Source organism: Silene latifolia, chromosome 7 (assembly GCF_048544455.1).
Source record: "Silene latifolia isolate original U9 population chromosome 7, ASM4854445v1, whole genome shotgun sequence".
NCBI classification, from domain to species: domain Eukaryota; kingdom Viridiplantae; phylum Streptophyta; class Magnoliopsida; order Caryophyllales; family Caryophyllaceae; genus Silene; species Silene latifolia.
Window position 1 is genome coordinate 29,192,583 of NC_133532.1, and position 22,234 is coordinate 29,214,816.

Here is a 22,234-nt window from a genome sequence, read left to right on the forward strand (position 1 = left end):
GCGTAGCCATGCATTTCCAGTTCATTATTCCTCGAGTGGCCCTGAGATATTATTATAACCCTGACAAGGGGTGGACAATTCCTATCGCAGTTATTCCCTTCGACTAGCCACAGCCATCATAACCAAAAATATGCCCATTTGACCCCATTTACGAAGGTCCTAGTAACATAAATCAAAGTTAATCTGAAACTATGCCACCATAGGCGAACAATCTTTAGTCAAAAGAATCGACTCATTAGAATACTATAGTAGCTCTCGCCACGACCAGGCTATATAAATTTGCCAGAACTCTATAAGCGGTCATTAGCCCGACAAAGTGTTCCTAACAGTCTGCCTATGTGATCGAATAGTCATTCTCATATGACTCTATGGCACTTGAACTTGCCATCAATCGCATCACACTCTAGTCACTTCGAGACGTCAAATCATACAAGTGACTATGGGCGATTACTATGTCAATTTAGTTCACTTTAATGGGGTTTAATCTTGTCTCTACAACCCATTTGAATATGACAATGTAATGGAAAAATAAAAGACAAATGTGATTATGCATATGAGCAAATAAAACAACTCTTTTATTTCATATCAAAATCTAACATAAAACTGGCAAGCGTTTAAGTCCCATGGACGCAACATGTCCATCATGCTTAGCCTGCGATAAAGGCTTGGTGAGCGGATCAGCTATGTTATCATCCGTCCCAACCTTATATATTGCAATTTCCTTTCTTTCAATGAAATCTCTAATTACATGATATTTTCTAAGTACATGTCTAGATCTATTACTAGACTTTGGCTCTTTAGCTTGGAAGATCGTCCTACTATTATCACAATAGAGAGTGATGGGATCATTGGCGGTAGGTACTACTCTTAGACCTTCCGTGAATTGCCTGATCCATACAGCTTCCTTGGCAGCTTCTGATGCTTCAATGTACTCAGCCTCCGTTGTTGAATCCCATGATCACGACTTCCTTGAAGCTTCTCCATTACAAAGACCACCATTGAGCATGAAAACAAAACCAGCTTGTGATTTCATGTCATCTCTATCCGTTTGAAAACTTGAGTCCGTGTAACCATTAACACGGAGCTCGGTGTCTCCTCCAAACACTAAGATAGAATCCTTAATTCTTCTCAAGTACTTAAGGATGTTCTTAACGGCTATATAGTGACTCTCACCTGGATTTCCTTGATATCTACTCGTCATGCTCAAGGCATACGAGACATCAGGACGTGTGCATTTAATGGCGTACATGATTGATCCAACAGCGGAAGCATAAGGGATCAACTTCATGCGTTCAACATCATGGGGTTCGGAGGGCGATTGAGACTTGCTCAATATTGTCCCAGTTACCATAGGTACCAATCCCCTTTTTGATTTCTCCATGTTGAAACGTCGAAGAATCTTATCAACATAAGATTCTTGACTTAGTGCCAATATCCTCTTGGATCTATCTCTATGGATCCGGATACCTAATATGCGTTGTGCGTCTCCTAAACCCTTTATTTGGAAGTGGTTACCTAACCACTTCTTAACGGAAGACAACATCGGAATATCATTTCCAATGAGTAGTATGTCATCGACATACAAGATTAGGAACACAACATTGCTCCCACTAAATTTCATGTATAAACATGGTTCCTCAACACTTCGAGTGAAACCATTCTCTTTTATCATATGATCGAATTGATGATTCTAACTTCTTGATGCTTGCTTAAGTCCATAAATGGATCTCTTAAGTTTGCATACTTTGTTAGGATTTTTAGAATCAACAAAACCTTCGGGTTGTATCATGTACACCTCCTCTTCTAAATGCCCATTTAGAAAAGCGGTTTTGACATCCATTTGCCATATTTCATAATCATGAAATGCGGCAATCGCTAACAAAATCTGTATGGATCTTCGCATGGCTATGGGGGCGAAGGTTTCATCATAATGAAGACCTTGGACTTGGGTAAATCTTTTTGCCACTAGCCTAGCTTTGTAGACATAATCATGTCCTTCTATGCCATTCTTGACCTTGAAAATTCATTTGCATTGAAGAGGTCTTGCCCCTTTAGGCAAATCCACCAAGTTCCAAACTTGGTTTTCATGCATAGAATCCATTTCGGACTTCATGGCTTCAAGCCATAAGGAGGAATTTGGTCTAGAGATTGTGGCTTTGTAGGTGGCGGGTTCGTCACTTTCTAAAAGCAACACATCGAGTGTTCCATGTTCTGCGATAAGTCCCACATATCGATCGGGATGGCGAATAACTCGGCCCGTTCTTCTAAGTGGAGGAGGGACAACCGCGCTAGACAATGAAGGAACATCTTCTGGCGTCTCTAACTCGGTTTGTGGCTCTTGAACTTCATCAAGTTCAAAATTTCTCCCACTCTGTCTCTTAGAAATAAATTCTCTTTCTAAGAAGACAGCCTCGCAAGACACAAACACTTTGTTTTCTTGAGGTTTATAGAAGTAGTATCCTCGAGAGGTCGAGGGGTAACCTACAAAGATGCATTTTTCGGATCTTGGGGCAAGCTTGTTGTCGGTCTTTGCCTTGACGTAAGCATCACATCCCCAAATCTTCATGTAGGATATATTAGGAACCCTTCCCGTCCACATCTCATATGGAGTCTTTTTGGTTGTCTTCGTGGGACTATTATTCAAAGATCTAACTGCAGTTTGAATCGCAAATCCCCAAAACGAGTTTGGTAGCTCGGTTTGACTCATCATTTATTGAACCATATCAAGTAGGGTTCGATTTCTCCTTTCGGCAACACCATTGAGTTGTGGTGTTTCGGGTGGAGATAGTTTTGATATTATGCCAAAAACTTTCAAGTGTGAATCGAATTCATGACTAAGATATTCTCCACCACGATCGGATCGTAGTGCTTTTATCCTTTTGTTCAATTGGATCTCTACTTCATTTTGAAATTCCTTGAATTTCACAAAAGCTTCACTCTTATGTTTCATTAAATAGACATACCCATGTCTACTCAAGTCGTCGGTGAAGGTTATGAAGTAGTCATAATGGTCGGACTAAATCTTTTCGGTAACTTGTCGTTAGGAGCACCTAGACCAAAACACAATTTATAGCTTCACAAAAAACTCTACAATTAGTAAAAAGGCAAGTAAAGGTCAGATCCCAAGGGACGGGAATTGAAATGAGATTTCTATTGCAACTAGTGGTGTCTTAGGGGTGTCACAATTTGGGTTGATGTAGAAGGTCACTAAACTAAATAGCAATGAAATTAAATAAGCAAGATGAATTAAAAAAGGTTGTAAACAATTGATAAAAAGCACTAGGGTGTCATGGGGTCATAGGGGATTCATGGGAATTGATCATACAAACATGTTCTCAAATTATAAGCAAGCAATTATTATTGTGATGGATTGAGTTGGTTTATATCTTACAATCCTAGGAAAGTTTGGGTCCCGGAGCCGAATCGATTAGATTGTACAACACCTACAAGTCGACTTAGTCTTCCCTACTCAACAACATGCATGGTCTAATGAGACTCGAGTTGGTTTATGTCTTACAAGTCTCATTGAAAAGATAGGTGATGGGTAAAAAAAATTCAAGGATTCATAGGCTCGTATTTCATCAAATATAACATGTGCATGAGTTGAGATCAAAACAAGAAAGCAAATAAACCATGAAAGCATATTAATTTAAGTATGAATCATTCCCCATGTTGGTTTCCCCTAATTACCCATTAACCCTAGCTAGGTGACTACTCACTCATTATCTTGTTGAACATGCTAGCAAGGTTATCGATCATACCAACAAAGTGAAACATGATGAATAAATGAAAGTAATTAACAATAATTAAAAAGGGATTAAGAGAATTATACCTACTAATGATTCCAATAATAAAGCAAAGAATAAAAGAAGTACTTGATGCTTGATTGAGAGGTTGTCAATCTCCCAATAATAACCCAAATAATCTTCAATTACCGAAAATAAAGGATGAACAAAAGAGAGATTAAGGAAATAAAACTTGTATTAAAAACTTGATTAATTGTTGATTACAAAATTTAAGAGAGATTTGATATTAACTACACTAGAGATTGCTAAGAAGAACATGCTCTTCTAATTAGACTAATGGGGTATTTATAGTGGGGATTAGGTGTAGGAATTAGGGTTAACTAAGGGCTTAAATGACGATTAAGTCCCTACTTAAGGAAACGCCGGTATTTTTGGAAGGATGGGCATCTTTCTTTGGAGCTTGAAAAAACGAAGTTGTGCTGCCTTGGAATCCGTGCGTCTTAGGCACGGGACGGCTGGATTCTTTGGTCTCTGCCCGGGCGTCTTTGGGAGAAGACGGGCGTCTTCTGAAGCTGCTGCCCGGGCGTCTTGTGGAGAAGACGCTCGGATTGTGGAGGTGGAGGACGGGCGTCTTCTAGGCAATCCGCACGGATTGCTGGACAGCTTCATTTCTTCTTCTTTTCTTCCTTTTCCTTCATAAAATCCTTGGGGATTTCCTCGGGGATGCAAGGATCTTTTCTCATCATTGCCCATCTACTATAGTATGTACAAAGGCCTTCTAATCTTGTCTCTCCTTGATTCTTGGTCATTGAATTCAATCAATTTAGTCTCGTTTTGCCATGAAAATGCAAGGTTTGCACTCCTTTCCTACCAAAGACACAAAACCTCAAAGAATATGCAAAACAAAGAACTAAAGACAATAAATGACCCAAATATGCACTAAAAAGCATGGGAACAAGGCTAATTCGGGGACTAAATATGCTCTAATTATGGTCACATCAAATATCCCCAAACCGAACCTTTGCTCGTCCCGAGTAAAGAGTTGACAAACACTAGGACCATTATTTAAACTAATCTAATAACATAGCCGATATGAGACAATTAGCGGGTCTCACTCCGCCCCTTCAACTCACAACAAGACAACCATGAGGTAGGATGCCTTCTTGTAAGGCAAGGTGGGTCTTGCCAAAATGGCGACACATCCAAACATTTAGCACACAAAATCAAATAATGGATGCATCTACAAAAGAATAGCCACTTTCCTCATCTAAGTGGCCGAAATTATCTACAAGGGAAGCAATTCAAGGGTACACACTCCTTCATAGATGCAATTTCTTCAAACTACTAAGCCTAGAAGGATACTAATAAATCACCTCCAAATTGTGTCAAGCTAGGGTACCTTTGTCCTCAATCGTTAAATGCTTTTTGTCAAGAATAGACTCCCTATGGTGTTAGAAACACTGGAGGATCGCGGAATTCCCCCTCTTGCCTAAACAAGAAGAAGAGTCGTCCCCTCTCTACCATGCACAAAAATGGATACGGTGGATAAAGGGATTAATAGATATTTGAGTTTCACTTTGGGAGTTTGCTTTCATTTTTGTTTTTCCCCCCAATTTCTTGTGGCATATAACATTTGAGAACACTTTATTGCCATTTCTTTTTTATTTTTGGCATTTCAACACTTGACAACTTTCTGTGCATTTCTTTTGAACATTTTCAAAGTCACCCCATATGTAGTGAGGGTGCCTTATATTTGAAGCTTTAGGAGTTCTATTTTTGCTCCTCTTTTCATTTGATGCATTTTTGCAAACTTTTTTTCACTTTTCATTTCTTGAACTCAAATCAATTTCTTTTTGTGCCCATTCCCTTTGATGACAAAAATGTGGTAGAACATGGATGATGGATGGATGGATGCATGGTTTCAAGGGTCACCTTGGAATAAACGGTAGCCAAGGAGTTATCACACCACAAGGTACTCTTGACTAGGCCTTAATCCATGGGTCAAAGGATACTAGCATGACACATCCTAGGGTGTTTTACAAGTATTCTAACAAGCAAAGTCTTAAGAAGAAAAAGCATCTACTAGGGCCTATATACACTTGTCAAGCTTCCCAAGTAGACGGTTTCGCAAAATTTTCTAACATTCAACTACATGCCATGTTGCAACTAACATATAAACATCCTAATGCAAATGATTCTACCAACTAATATGACATATAAACTAAATGCAAGTCCTAAGTTCACATTGTTATACCGCATCAATCAAAATAAAGCCACATAGTCATTAACATAAAGAGGAAAAAGGAGATTGGAAAGATCATACCATGCGGTCTTCAATATCCTTATGCCTCGGATGTGGTGTAGTCGATCAATGTGAACAAGGATAAACAAACACAATATATACAACAATATATACATGACTACACTACAAAGGAAATGAACTTGTTTTTGGTTTTTCAATTTTTCAAATTTTTATGGTTTTTTTTATTTTTCAATTTTTTTGGATTTTTGAATAAAAGTTAAGTTAGAATTCCCCATCCCCACACTAATATGGGCATTGTCCTCAATGGCCAAAATGATGGGAAATCATGCAAGCATGATGCATGAATTCTACACTAAATGCAAGCTACACTAATCTACACTACATGATGCATGGGTTTTTGTTTATGACGGAGAGGACAATTTAGATTACCTCCCGTTGTGTATGCACGTACTTCCCTAAACCAAGTTAGACATTATTGCTAATGTCCTAAGGTTGGGTGTAGTTCATGCACACACGATGCAATGCATGAAACTAAATTTGTCATTTTGGATTTTCAAAAGTGGGAACAATGAAATAAGAACACCTCAATGGGGCCGAGGTTTTAGTCCTCTATGTTGCTAGGACTACTCCAACCATGATCAAGATAAAGTAAAATAAAACAAAGAAATAGACAAACCTCAAGAGGGTAGGAGCCTCCAAAGCTTGCTAATCTTCCATCATATCATCACTATCATCATCTTCCTCAATAGAAGTGGACTCATCACCACTTCCCTCTTCACTTTCTTGTTCACTTTGTTCATCATCCTCTTATTCTTCCTCACTAGCCTCTTCATCAATGCTATCATCAACCGCATCACCGACAACCTCATCGTCACCCGGAATCTCACCCCTAGATGCACTCGGAAAGAATACTTCCCTATCCGCCCAACTAGGCAAAGGACATGAAGGATCAAGTAGTCCTTGCCTAGCTAAATGAAGGAGGGGTGGATATTGGGCTAAGTAAGCATCTTCCCGATCCTTGAAGGCTTGCTTGTGCATCTCTTGCATAAGAAGAGTCATATAATCATTTCTTGCTTCAACACCTTCTGGTTTGAACTCTTGGTACTTGAAAGGATAGGGTGGTGTGACAATGGAGGAGGAGGGCATTTCAATTTCACCCTTTTGTTGTCGGATAATGTATTCGGCCTCTTTTGAAAGGGGAAGGAGATAGTTGGTCCGATGGACACTTAAACGACAAATCTTCGAAGGCAAAGTAAAAGATCTAGCCTCACTAGTGAGCCATCCATACTTGGTGTCAAGAGGGTTATGAGAGACCCACTTGTATTTGTTTATCATAGCATCAATATCAATGAGATGACCACCCTTTTTCGCCACATACTTGCTATCCTTGTTGAAGTTCCGATCAAAGTATTTAGCCAAAAGAGTGACTAGACCTCCATTCACAATAACGGTAGTGCCTTGCTTCCCACAATCAACATTTAGCCATCTATCCACCAGAAGCCTTAGAGAATTGAAAGGCTTGGTGAATTCCCTTCCAATGTTTAAGGCCGACTCAAGAAGAACAAAATCGAGCTTGGTAAAGTGGTTGGTGTCTTTTCTTGCAATGATGGTATTCCCTATGACCTTGTGCCACACTCTAATGCCCGGATGGTGGACTAATAGAGCGCGACTAGCATGATAGTTCTCAAATTTCCTTCCGGAAATCGCCTCCCAAAGAGGGTCGGGGTCATACTTGCCAACATTCTTGAAATAACTATGTGAATCATCAAGACCCAATGCTTTACCCATTTCCTCAAAGGAGATGCGCCTACTAACATTAGCTAGGCGGAACTCGATGTTTCCCATGGTCTCTACCTTATTAACTTTCAAAGAACTCAAGAATTCTAAGGTAAGGGAGGGGTATGTTAATTCTTTTGTTGCAAACAATTTTCCCAACCCCATGGCTTTAAAGAAGGATCTAGTTTGCTCAAGGACACCCAACTTATTCAAGGCATCTTAACAAATAAACTTGGTGGATAGAAATGATTTTCTAGCAAACTTGGCAAAAGTTTCCCTATGGGATTTGGAAATGAAAATTACCTCCGGATAGTTCGAAAGTTGAGCAATTTTCGGAGTAGTAGATGTTGTTGCTTCCAAGGGAGGTTGTTCTTATTGTACTTCCAAGTTTGAGCTAGCTACCACCATAGCCAATGAGGCTTTCTTTGCTTGAAGACTCTTTTGTTTTGTTGAGAGTGCCTTTGCCTTTGGTGCCTTTGTTGCTCCTTTTGTCCTTGCCATTGATGCTTGAACCAAGAAAAGAGTGAAAATCTTTAATTTCCAAGTGTACCCAAATCGATTTTAAGATGAAAGGCTTTGCCTTTATAAATTCAAAAATTGACTCAAAGGTTGAAGATTTGGTGCTTGGTTTGATTTTTGTTGAAAGAGGAGTGATTAATTTTTTTGTTAAAAGGATGTTTTGATTTGATTTTGATGAATGTGGTTGAGGAAATCTTGAATTTGTGATGGAGAGGATGAGGGTTTTGAGTTTTGGGGTTTATGGGTAGTGTTATGAATGAAGAAATGAATGTGGGAGGAGGTTTATAAAAAACCCTAAAATTTGAAATGCAGGGGGAAGACGGGCGGCTTTCCTTCGGGACGCCCGGATTCTGTCTGTTCTGGGTTGGAAAATTCTCGCCTAAAGACGGGCGGCTTCCAGCAAAGACGCACGGATTGTGCAGCTGCGGGACGGGCGTCTTTCACTGAAGACGGGCGGATTCCTTTCCAGGGAATTTGCTTGTTTTTCTCAGCCAAAAAGACGGGCGGATTCTTTTGCAGGACGGGCGTCTTTTTGAAGACGGGTGGATTCTTTTGCAGGACGCCCGGATTCGTTAACAGTCCCAAAATTTCAAAAATTCAGCTCATGAAGAACGGGCGGATTAGGACCAAGACGCCCGGGTTGCCTGAAGACGGGCGGATTCTCTTGAAAACGCTCGGATTCTTCCCCTTTTACCCGGATTCAGTTCCATCCGTGTACTTGCATATCCCGTGTCATTTTTCATTCTTCAAAATCCCGTGTTCTTCATTGTGGGGCACTACTAAGGCATGGATAGCCTAGGCAATTGCTATCCCCACACTAAGCTAAAGCACTACACATCATTTGAAATCATTAGTCCCTCCCTCATTTCTCTCAAAAATGATAATTATCTTGATCAAGGCATAAAAATCCAAAAATGACAAAAATGCAATATGAGAATTAAAATGCGAGTTAGGAGTTAGAAATATTTACAAATGGTGGTTTAGGGAGGACTCCACCAAACTCTCATCCTTAGTGAGATGTCATGGGGGCATGTCCAAGGTGTTGTTGATGTTGCTCAACAACTTGAAGAAGTAATCAAAAGCTTCTTCATTGTCATGATAAAGATCTTCGATAGATCTTTGCCCTTGTTGTCGGTCTTGATCGATGGCATTACCAATGTAGGGATTAAAATTTCCTTTAAATTCGTCGTCCCAAAGACCACAAACTTCATTAAGTTGATCATTAAAAATCTCTTGATTTGATGGAGACAACTCTCCCATTTTTTTTTCTTGGCCAATGAGGCCATCTTCTTCATTGCTTGACATTGGTGAGCTTTTCAAGCTCTCTTTGTTACAATTCACTTGCTCTTTGAATGGAGCATCTTCAATTTTCCTCTTCCATTGGAGTTCCGACTTCTTCCTATCATCTTTCCGGCTATAATGATCAATCATAAAACATGGTTCATGCAAACGGGGAGCTCTCATAGTCTTGTCAAGATTGAAAGTTATACTCTCATCTCCCACTTCTAGAGTGAGCTCTCCATGTTTTACATCAATCACCACACCCGCGGTGTGTAAGAAAGGTCTTCCTAGAATGATTGGAATGTTGGAATCTTCCTCCATATCAACAATGACAAAGTCCACCGGGATGAAAAATTTCCCAATTCGCATGGGAACATCTTCCCATATCCCCAATGGTGTCTTCGTCGATATATCGGCCATTTGGAGTGTAATATTAGTGCATTTAAGCTCTCCCATCCCCAACCTTTTACTCACCGAGTACGGCATAACACTCACACTAGCCCCTAGATCACATAAGGCTTTGTTGATCGTGGCGTCGCCAATGGTACACGGTATTGAGAAGCTTCCTGGATCTTTGAGTTTTAGAGGTGAACTCCCTTGAAGTATTGCACTACTCACCATAGTGAAGGCGATAGTCTCAAGCTTCCAGATCGACTTCTTTTTTGTGAGGATGTCTTTCATGTATTTCGCATAGGCCGGCACGTGATTGATTAATTCCGTGAAAGGAATTGAGACTTCCAAATTCTTCACAATTTCCATAAATTTTCCAAGTTGGTCATCAAATTTGGGCTTGGCTTGACGACTTGGAAAAGGAAGTTTAATCATAATGGGCTCCTTCTCCTTGACCTTGTCTTCATTTTTCTTTGAGATTTCTTCTTTTGATGGTTTTCCATCCTTGGAGTTTTGCACAATTTCTTCCTTGTCACTAGCTTCCACAACTTCATCCTCAACTTGCTTCTTCGGTGCTTCATACCTTGTACCACTTCTCAAGTGAATGGCACTAACCGTTTCATGTCTTGGGGGATTACTTTGAGGTGGTAATTGCCCCTTTTGTCTTTGTGAGCTTGAAGATGCTAGTTGAGTCAATTGGGTTTCCAACATTTTGATGTGAGCTAGAATGTTGTTGATGGTGGTTTCCTTTTTTTGACTATCTTTTTGCATTTGAGTGAAAAACTCTTGTTGATTCTTTTGCATTTGAAGGACCGCTTTTTGAACATCAAAACCTTGGTCATTTTGTTGATTGTATGGAGATTGATTTTGGTAACCTTGGTTTTGGTTGTAAGAGGGTCTTTGATTTTGGTTTCTCATGGGAGGTGGGGTGTATGTTGTTTGAGGGTTTTGAACATTTTGGCTTTTGTATGAGAGATTTGGATGGAATTTGGTGTTTTCATTGTAATAGTTAGAATAAGGGGTACCACTCTTATATGCTTGGAAAGCATTCACTTGTTCATTTGTTTCCCTAAATTCACTTTGGTCATGTCCCAAAGTTCCACAATTCTCACATATCCCACTTGGGATTGATGAAGATGCCGTCATGGCATTAACATGATGCTTTGGTGATTTTGAGGCTTCTTCAAGTCTAGCCATAGCTTTTTCAAACTTCAAATTGATGGTATCAATGTGAGCACTAAGTTGAGCACCCAATTGATTAACGGAGTCCACTTCATGCTTTCCTCCTCTAGTAGCCTTACGAGGTCTACTATATTGTGAGTTATAGACCGCCATTTCCTCAATTTTGTTCCAAGTTTGATTGTCATCAACTTCGGTGAACATTCCATTTGATCCCATGTTGAGAATGTTCCTTGAATCTTCATAAAGACAGTTCCAAAATTGTTGTGCCAAGAACCACTCGCTAAGTCGATGGTGAGGACATGAGCGACAAATTCCTTTGAACCACTCCCAAGCTTCATACAAAGATTCTTCATCCCTTTGCTTAAAACCCGTAATTTGAGCTCTTAGCATGTTAGTCTTTTCCGGTGGATAGAACTTTTTGTAGAAAGTTAGAGCCAACTTTTTCCAAGAATCAATTCCGAGAGTGGCGTTATCAAGGCCCTTCAACCATTGTTTCGCGGTGCCAATTAGAGAAAAAGGAAATAAGACCCATCGAATTTGGTCTTGAGTTACACCGGTTTGAGAAATCGCATCACAATAGTCACAAAAGGTCTCCATATGAGAATGAGGGTCTTCACTAGGCATCCCCCCAAATTGGCTTCTTTCGACTAATTGGATAAATGCGGATTTGGCAATAAAATTTCCGGTTAGATGTTGTGGTGTGGGAGTACCATTGGGTAGGTTCTCCTCGGTTGGTACGGAATGTGATCAAAACTTAGGCATTGTGGGTTGGTTTTGTGTTGTATTTTGTGTTGAGTTCTCCTCACCTTCTCTTGCAAAAGGGCTGATGAACTCAATAGTTTGTTGAATATCTACAACCTCACTAATACCTCTCAAATTTCTCCTAGCAAGTCTTCTATTGTTTGTCAAAGTTCTTTCAATTTCACGATCAAAGGGTAACAAGTCACCTTGTGACCTTCTAGACATGCAAAATATCAAAAAACTCGAAAATAATTAGAACAAACCTTGAGGAGTTTTACTTCCCCAAGGCAAAGAAAGACACAACTAATAACAATGTAAGAAAATCAAAATCAAGTTAACACCATCCCCGGCAACGGCGCCATTTTTGGTCGGACTAAATCTTTTCGGTAACTTGTCGTTAGGAGCACCTAGACCAAAACACAATTTATAGCTTCACAAACAACTCTACAATTAGTAAAGAGGCAAGTAAAGGTCGAATGCCAAGGGACGGGAATTGAGATGAGATTTCTATTGCAACTAATGGTGTCTTAGGGGTGTCACAATTTGGGTTGATGTAGAAGGTCACTAAACTAAATAGCAATGAAAGTAAACAAGCAACATGAATTAAAAAAGGTTGTAAACAATTGATAAAAAGCACTAGGGTGTCATGGGGTCATAGGGGATTCATGGGAATTGATCATACAAACATGTTCTCAAATTATAAGCAAGCAATTATTGTTGTGATGGATTGAGTTGGTTTATATCTTACAATCCTAGGAAAGTTTGGGTCCCGGAGCCGAATCGATTAGATTGTACAACACCTACAAGTCGACTTAGTCTTCCCTACTCAACAACATGCATGGTCTAATGAGACTCGAGTTGGTTTATATCTTACAAGTCTCATTGAAAAGATAGGTGATGGTTAAAAAAATGCAAGGATTCATAGGCTCGCATTTCATCAAACATAACATGTGCATGAGTTGAGATCAAAACAAGCAAGCAAATAAACCATGAAAGCATATTAATTTAAGCATGAATCATTCCCCATGTTGGTTTCCCCTAATTACCCATTAACCCTAGCTAGGTGACTACTCACTCATTATCTTGTTGAACATGCTAGCAAGGTTGTCGATCATACCAACAAAGTGAAACATGATGAATAAATGAAAGTAATTAACAATAATTAAAAAGGGATTAAGAGAATTATACCTACTAATGATTCCAATAATAAAGCAAAGAATAAAAGAAGTACTTGATGCTTGATTGAGAGGTTGTCAATCTCCCAATAATAACCCAAATAATCTTCAATTACCCAAAAGAAAGGATGAACAAAAGAGAGATTAAGGAAATAAAACTTGTATTAAAAACTTGATTAATTGTTGATTACAAAATTTAAGAGAGATTTGATATTAACTACACTAGAGATTGCTAAGAAGAACATGCTCTTCTAAGTAGACTAATGGGGTATTTATAGTGGGGATTAGGTGTAGGAAATAGGGTTAACTAAGGGCTTAAATGACGATTAAGTCCCTACTTAAGGAAACGCCGGTATTTTTAGAAGGATGGGCATCTTTCTTTGGAGCTTGAAAAAACGAAGTTGTGCTGCCTTGGAATCCGTGCGTCTTAGGCACGGGACAGCCGGATTCTTTGGTCTCTGCCCGGGCGTCTTTGGGAGAAGACGGGCGTCTTCTGAAGCTGCTGCCCGGGCGTCTTGTGGAGAAGACGCTCGGATTGTGGAGGAGGAGGACGGGCGTCTTCTAGGCAATCCGCACGGATTGCTGGACAGCTTCATTTCTTCTTCTTTTCTTCCTTTTCCTTCATAAAATCCTTGGGGATTTCCTCGGGGATGCAAGGATCTTTTCTCATCATTGCCCATCTACTATAGTATGTACAAAGGCCTTCTAATCTTGTCTCTCCTTGATGCTTGGTCATTGAATTCAATCAGTTTAGTCTCGTTTTGCCATGAAAATGCAATGTTTGCACTCCTTTCCTACCAACGACACAAAACCTCAAAGAATATGCAAAACAAAGAACTAATGACAATAAATGACCCAAATATGCACTAAAAAGCATGGGAACAAGGCTAATTCGGGGACTAAATATGCTCTAATTATGGTCACATCACATAATTTCCTCGAGCGGTGATACTCATTGGTCCACACACATCGGTATGTATGAGTCCCAATAGTTCACTAGCTCGTGTTCCTTTACCGCTAAAAGGATTACGAGTCATCTTTCCAAGAAGGCAATATTCGCATGTTCCATATGATTGATAATCAAATGGTGTAATCACATTAGTCGAAATTAATCTTTTGATGCGTTTCTCGTTTATGTGACCTAATCGACAATGCCAAATGAACGATTCATTTGGATCACCTGATTTGAGTTTCTTTGATTGAATGTTGTAGATGTCATTTGTTGGATTCGAGGTTTCTAAAATGTAAATGCCATTAATGGAAGGAATTTGGCCTATAACCAAGTCGTTCCTGGAAATAATACAACGATTGTTTTTAATGACAAAACAAAAACCGTCCATGTCTAACATGGCGATAGAAATAATGTTTTAGAAAGTGTAGGCACCTAAAAACAATTATGTAAATACAACTCAAATCCATTAGGCAAAACCAATACATAAGTTCCTTTGGATTCGGCCGCTACTCGAGCTCAATTTCCAAGGCGTAGATCCACATCTCCTTTGATAAGCCTCTTCACGTCTCTTAACCCCTGTAAATGATTACAAAGGTGACAACTACAACCGGTATCCAGTACCGATGTCGTAGTGGAAGTATAATTTACATCAATAACATAAATTTCCTTAGGAATTTTACCTTTTGTAACGATGATTCCTTCCCTTATATTTAGCAAATATATAGGACAATTCCTAAGCCAATGTCCCATGCCATAGCAATAATGGCATTCATCTTCAACTTACTTGAAGTTTTTCCCTTTCTTTTCCTTCTTCTTGAACCTTTTGCCCTTAGAAGCAGGAGCTTGATTGCTTGAGCTCCCACTAGTTTTGGCATCTTTCTCTTCCAAAGATAAAGATCCTATAGATTTTATGAGGCAGTCTTCCTGAGACCGGCTCACAAGAGATCTTGTAGTAGTAGGTGGTCTAGAAGAAGTGATGAAGTTTATGTTTCCATCCGAACCTATCCCAAAATGAAGTTCTCTAGTAGTGTTGAAATCATTGTTGAAGCAAACGTCGTCAAAAACATTGTGGTAAGACTCAATAGTTATCGGTGTAGTAGCGTTTGATGGATTCATTATAATGAACTACAAGTATGGAGGAAAAGGAAATATTAACATTTGTCTTTTTAATCATACTTGTAAATAATATAACAAGATATGAGAATTTATATAGTGACCTCTACCCAACTATAATAAATGATTCCAAGATCCAAATTCATATTAACTTGGGCACGGTAGGGGCCGATTCATCCCTTATCAATATAACTCGGTGGATTAACTCTTTAATCAATTCTACTTTTAGAACTCTTGGTCGATAAATTACATTAATATTTATCTTTAGCCCAAAACACATCCGGCAATGGTCGAGAATACTTTTGTTGAGTTCAACCCAAATTTCGAATAAATGTGTCCATGATCCAAATCCACATCAACTTGGGCACGGTAGGGCCGATTCATCCCTTATCAACATGAATTCGGTGGATAGACATTTATCACCCACTTCCCCTACGTAACAAGGTTTGTACCCCGGTATGGTCGAGCGCACTCCCTCATGAAATAGGTTTTCATGGTTTCTACGTTTTGGTAAGGCTAAGTCTCAATTGTTTATTTTAGCGAGAGGTCATGTCAATTTATTATCTATCACGTTTTAAGTGAACTAAAGCGGTGAACTACGATAATTGTAATTGACACGGTCGATAAACTCGATTTAAAATGCATGTTTAGTTATGGCGATTTAGCGATGCATGCAACATATAAATAAAATGCAAACCATAAAAATAAAATCTAAGTATGGCCTTCCTAAAATAGTAAATCTAATAAACTATTACAAATTCGGAAACCAACTCCTTTGGTCCCTTGAACTTCGGTCTTGGCACGCATTTCAAGGCAACACTTTCTTTGATGGATCGCCTTCTCGAATGGCACCGTCTTCAAGGAACTCCGGAATAATTAAATTACATAATGAATTACATAATTTCCTATTATACATTTGTAACTAAAATAAAAATAAATCTATTAAATTAAAAAACGGTGATACGAGATCACAATAATTACAACCGAATCGATATTCCCATACATTCTGGGTAATACCAATTAAAACTAAGGCCATACTAAGTAAAATTACATAATTCAAAAATTACATAAAATTAAAATATGGCAATCATAAATAAAATAAAATGCAACATTATAATATGTATGAACATGCTAAATTTTATGCTAAATCGCCATTTAAGAGCCAATATCGTATATTAATCGGTTTTTACGGATTTGCGTGATTTAACTTATTAAAATCACAATAATTACATAAATTCATATTTATGTACAAATTATTACCCTAACCATCTTAGGACTCAAAATTAGTCTCCACTAACATTTTGACAATAATTAAACTTGATTTATTGTTCATAAATGGACCCAAAATACAAAATTATGCTATAAACTTCAAATTAAATTATAAAAATTTCAAATAATTTCGAAATTTGAAATTTAAACTCATTAACATTCTGGAAAAATATCATGACACTGATAATGTTCAAAACTTAGGTTAAAAATTTCGAAAACTTATCGAGAAAAACAATGTTGCGGTTTATCGGTTTTAACAATTATGACCATAAAAATATGAGAAAAATTATATTCATCAACTTTTCACTTTTAGATCTGAAATACATGATAAAATGCAACATGTGACATTTTTTCTTAGTCATGAAGTATGTTTTAGCATTATTACTAATTATAGTCACTATTTATGTGATTTTTCATCAAAAATTCATAAATCATGCATAAAGACTACATTATAGCCAAATATTTTACACACATCTTGTAAAATTGCATGTGACAACATACTAAATTTCCATGACCAGATTCGAAATATAACTCATATTAACCTATTTACCCATTTAAATACGATTTTATCTTAAAAAATCTATATTTCGAGCAAAACAACTCATTTTAACATGAACATTTACAGGCCATCAGTAGATAATATATGTGAAAACATATCCAAAAACCACTGAAAACTTCGAAGTTTAGCTATTTTTCGTCCAAAAATGACATGTTTATCATAAAAATCACATTTTAATGCCAATAATATATAAAATGAACAATAAAATCCATAAATAAACCAAAATGTCCTAAAAATCACTTAGGACCAGAAACTTTTAACATGAAAAGTTATTTTAAGGTTTATCTTCATAAATCTAAATTAATTAGTTTTGTATGTTAATCTTATAACTCGGAAAAACTATAAACCGATTTGCATGCAAACAACCTAAGGTTCATGATACCGCTTGTACGATTCATTAATCTCTTAAGTTAACATATTCATATATGAAATAATTTATTTAGTCATAAAATAAATGCTAGATCTTATGCATGCAAACTAAAACAAGATAAGAGAAGAAATCATCAATCTTACTATGTGATTTCGGATTAAAGGGCACCAACTAATTCACCTATTTTTTAGTTCTTGAGCTTTCCTTAAAATGGATGAACAAGGTTCAAACTAGAACCTCTCCCAAGGTATATACCCAAGGAAACCTCTTAATAACTAATATTATTATGATCTAGTAATAATATAAGTCTTACTATAAAAATTGACACAAAAAATTTTTTTGTATTTCCTCTTGAATATTTTCGGCCAAGAGGAGAGGTTTGCGAGTTTTTGTTTCTCTAAGTTTTCACAAAATGGTAGAGAGAATATTTTTCTTACACTAGAAAATGTTAGATGAAGTAGTGAATGATAATTAGAGAAAACCATTTTGTTTCTCATAGTGGAAAACCGGTGGGAGGGGTGGTAGAAGGAGCCAATGCATGAGGCTCATTTTCTTCCCAAGAAAAATAGGGTTGCATGGCTACTATTAGGCTTTAATCATCATGTTTTCCACTTAAAATCAAAACACAATATAATCCTTAAACACCCTCCATTTTCGGCACATATATATAAAATGGGAGGTCCATTTTATTTTTTGTCATTTGCCATTTGTGACATATGTGACATGTTACTTGACATGTGAAATTGTAATGTATTTTTAACATATTAAAAATCAACATACTCATAAAATATGTCATATACAAAATCGACTAGTAATTCGTAATTACTTGTACAAAAACGATTTATCAATTATAAATCACAACGTCTTGTATTTATAATAAATTATTCATTCAATTTAAATTTCAATTGTTTAGTAAACAATAATTTTATCCAAGTAATAAAAAAATTCGATTACTTAGACCGTATCTAATTTAATCGAATTACAATAAGACACGTTAACTTTACTCACAAAATCATCCGTCAATTTTAAGCTATTTAATTAACTCGTATCGGCATAAGATTAATTAAATAATCAATTAAGAGTATTTTCTTATAGGTATGACCTAAGGGGATCAACTGATCACCACCGTCGCACGACAGTAATGTCAAACTCTAGTCAGCCAATCATTACCGATATGTCTGGACCAGTTGACTGTAAAATATTACACCCCACATGTATTCTTAAAATGAGATTTAAACATGTGATCATCATGATCGACAGTTGTGATCGCATTATTGTCGGAGGACACATATTCCAACAACTCCGAATGCACACTTCTGATGATTGAGCCTCATGTTGTATTCGTGTAATCTGAGAAAGAATTTGTAAAGGTTAGCGTGGTGCCCTTCTCTATCTTTACATTTGACAATCATATCGTCCACGTACACCTCCACCTCTTTAGGCATCATGTCATATAGCAAATTAGTCGCAGTGCGTTAGTACGTAGCCCCAGCATTGATTACCCCGATTGGCATAATAGTATAGCAGTATGTGCCCCCACAGAGTGACGAAGGCTGTCTTGTGCATATCTTCTCTGGCCATCTTGATTTGGTTATATCCTGCATACCCGTCCATGAAGGATAACAATGCGTGATCTGCTGTATTATCTACCAATATATCGATGTGTGGCAGAGGGAATTCGTCTTTAGGACTCGCTTTGTTCAAGTCTCTGAAATCAACACAAACCCGGATTCGCCCATCCTTTTTGGGTACGGGGACTATATTAGCCACCCAGTCTGAATACTTGGAAACTTTGATGAATCCGGCTTTGAATTGTTTATCGAATTCTTCTTTAATCTTAATAGCCCACTCTGTCCTCATCCGACAAAGCTTCTGCTTTACAGGTTTGAAACCTGGCTTAATTGGAATGCGATGTTCTGCAATATCTCTGTCGATCCCTGGCATGTCCTTGTAAGACCAAGCGAATACGTCTTTGAACTCGTGTAGGATGTCGATGAAATTGTCCCTTTCGGTTGCATTTAAGGTCGTCCCTATTCTAAGTTCTTGGGGTTCTAATTTCGTTCCTACGTTAATAGGTTCGGTGTTTTCTATAACTGGTGCCCCTTCCCCCTCTTCTAGTATTTCTTTGATTATATTGGGAGGTAATTCAATTGAGTCTGGGTCAGGATCATCTTCATGATCATCGTAAACAGAATTGCATTTAGAATAAAACAAGGAGTAAGCAGAATCATATTTTTTCGTATTAAAGTTTGAAAATAGCTGAAACAAAGAAGCCATCTGCGCAATAGTCAGTGGCGGCAAAGGAACAGTTGCTGGGACATTCCGCAAGCTACTGTCACTAGATGATACTATGCTAGGAGAAACAAAAGGGTGGGGAGTGACGACAGGAGGAGACTCTCGAGTGACTTCTCTAGACTTAGATTCCGACCCCGACTCTGATTCTGACTCTGACTCGAATTCATCGTCTTCGAGTTCTCCTTTGAACATCTCTCCTTCTCCAGTAGTGACCTTGAAGAGTTTTCCTTGATTGTTGGTCCACTTGATCGACTTTGTCCATCCTTTCTGCTGATTTGAGCTAGTGTCAGTGATCAGTGTTGTAAGATTGAATCGGTCGTCTTGAATTTTCATGGTAATGATCTCATCATGCGCTGCCTTGACAAATCGATCCTCTCCAAATAGAAGGCTAACAGCCTGTTCGTCGAGATAAGGTGTCTGACGAGTTTTGACGGTAGGAACCGTTTCTGGAGGAATGAAGTAGCAATCGTGGAAGACCTCGATTCTAGTTAGTTGGATGCCTCTGTATCTCCAAGGTTCGGGAAATCCATGAAAGTATTCACACTCCCCTCCCATGACGAAGTACCCATTTAGTGTAAGGAGATAGGGTTGCATTTGGACTCCTTTATTTTTGCGAATCTGAACCTGAGCAAGCATTTTGAGGGTTTCGGCCTTCATGGGTTTGTACCCCAAGCCTAGTGGTATCCGTTGGTAGTTACCTTCTTTAAATGGTGTAAAGATATTTTCTCTGACAGGATTTAGTGACATTCCTGGGAAGTATCCCTGGGATTTGAGTATGTGGTTGACCACCAAGTTGGAGTATGGGTTAAAGTACAAGGGAGCCAGCTCACTTTCTATAAGGTTTATGATTTGAAATCCTCCAAGCTCGTACACTGGATCTGTAACTATTTGGTTGCTTGACATTTTCTCTATTACGGCCTTGATAGGTGACGAAGTGATCGTCACTACCTTGCCATCTAGAGGGATCTTGATCTTTTGGTGTAAGGTGGATGTTACTGCTTTGAAAGTGTGAATCCAGGGCCTACTTAGAAGTATATTGAAAGATGCCTCGATGTCCACTATCTGAAAATTAACCTTTCGCTCGATTAGCCCAGTGGCCACGGTAAGGTTAATTAGCCCCATTACTTTACGTCGCGTTCCATCGTATGCTCGAACGCATTGGTTAGTAAGAGTCTAGTCTGATTCTTTCATACCTAACTTGTACGCTGTCTTTAGTGGTATGACATTGACTACGGAGCCATCATCCACCAAAGGCATAGGTACGTTTTTTTTCAAGTATGTGACTGTGATATTTAGAGCGAGGTTATGAGCGCGCGACGCCAAAGGGAGGCAAATCCTCATCTGAGAAAGTAACAAGGTTACTTAGCTTGATTGAGTCTTGGAAGACTAGGTTGACGACGTCGTCAGGTGTAGAGTCGTGTGCTACATTCAATTTAGCCAATGCTTGCAGTAAAGCCTAGCGATGAGGAAATGAACTTGCGACTAGTTGCCAGACTAAAAGATCGGCCATTGTCTTTTGAAGTTGTTTCAACAAATGGTCAGGAGATGTATCTTCGCCATCATTTGGTGTGATGATATTGGTGTTAGTAGCAACTGGACCAGTTGTTTAACCTTGAGTGACATTTTGATATGGACGTCTTGAGCGAGTAAGGTGGTCTACATCTTGATCTTCACCAATCTTGACTAGAGGATGTTCTTTGAGATAAACATCTACATCGTCATCCGCCCATATTCCATTAACGATAGGAAGCTCTCTCAAGCTTATGATTTCAGCTTCTAGGCTGATTATTTGCTAGACTAGATTGTCTGTTACTGCGATTACTTCTTGCATTGTGGATTCTTGGGATATGATTGGAATCACTGGCATATTTACCCTAGGTATAGTGTTTGGACTGCGTAAGGATGCCATTGTAGCTTCTAGCTCTAAAACTTGTCTACTTACACCCTTTGCCCATGCGACAAAATCAGCGATAGTAGGGGAGATGGCGGAATAACTCTCCTCATTTCTAATGCATTAACCTCATCTTCAACTGGTGAAATAAAGTGTGAACAATCCAAGGTGGATTCCATATATGTGATCATCAGAATTACAATTTGAAATAATTCTCTGTATCTTGCCCTGTGCCCCTATGGTATTCGCCGTAAGCATTCTCATCACAGAACCTAGACTTCTTCTCTAGGTCAAGTGTAGGTCCTATGGGTTGGAGCTTGCCATGCTTCATCAGCCTTTTAGAACATTGGAGTACTAGTCACCAACGTTGGTGAACTTCCTATGAGGGTTATTTTTATTAGTAGATGATTCGACAAGGTTGACCTCGCCGGTCTTGCTAGTAGAGCCATAAGAACGACTCGTTTTGCCTTGATATCCACGACCCATCGTTTTAGATAGGAGTCCTTTACGGATTTTGTCTTCAATTCTTGTTCCAAGTACAGTTATGTCTATAAAAGACTTTATGTTTTGGTACCTTAGATGGTTCGCATAGATTGGCCTAAAATTGTCCACGACCGTTTCAACAAGAGTAGCTTCATCTGGATGTTCGACGAGTTGCGTACTAGTCTTTCTCCACCTACTTAGGAAGTCGGTGAAACCTTCTTTCTCATTT

At 38.4% G+C, this 22,234-nt stretch overlaps 1 non-coding gene across 1 annotated transcript; it reads left to right on the plus strand.

Annotated features, from left to right (window-relative positions):
* The first annotated feature begins 11,440 nt into the window (after positions 1-11,440).
* On the plus strand, positions 11,441-11,547 carry LOC141593588 (small nucleolar RNA R71). The gene has a single exon (XR_012521662.1). It is a non-coding gene; the product is annotated as a small nucleolar RNA R71 (small nucleolar RNA).
* Positions 11,548-22,234: the final 10,687 nt, after the last annotated feature.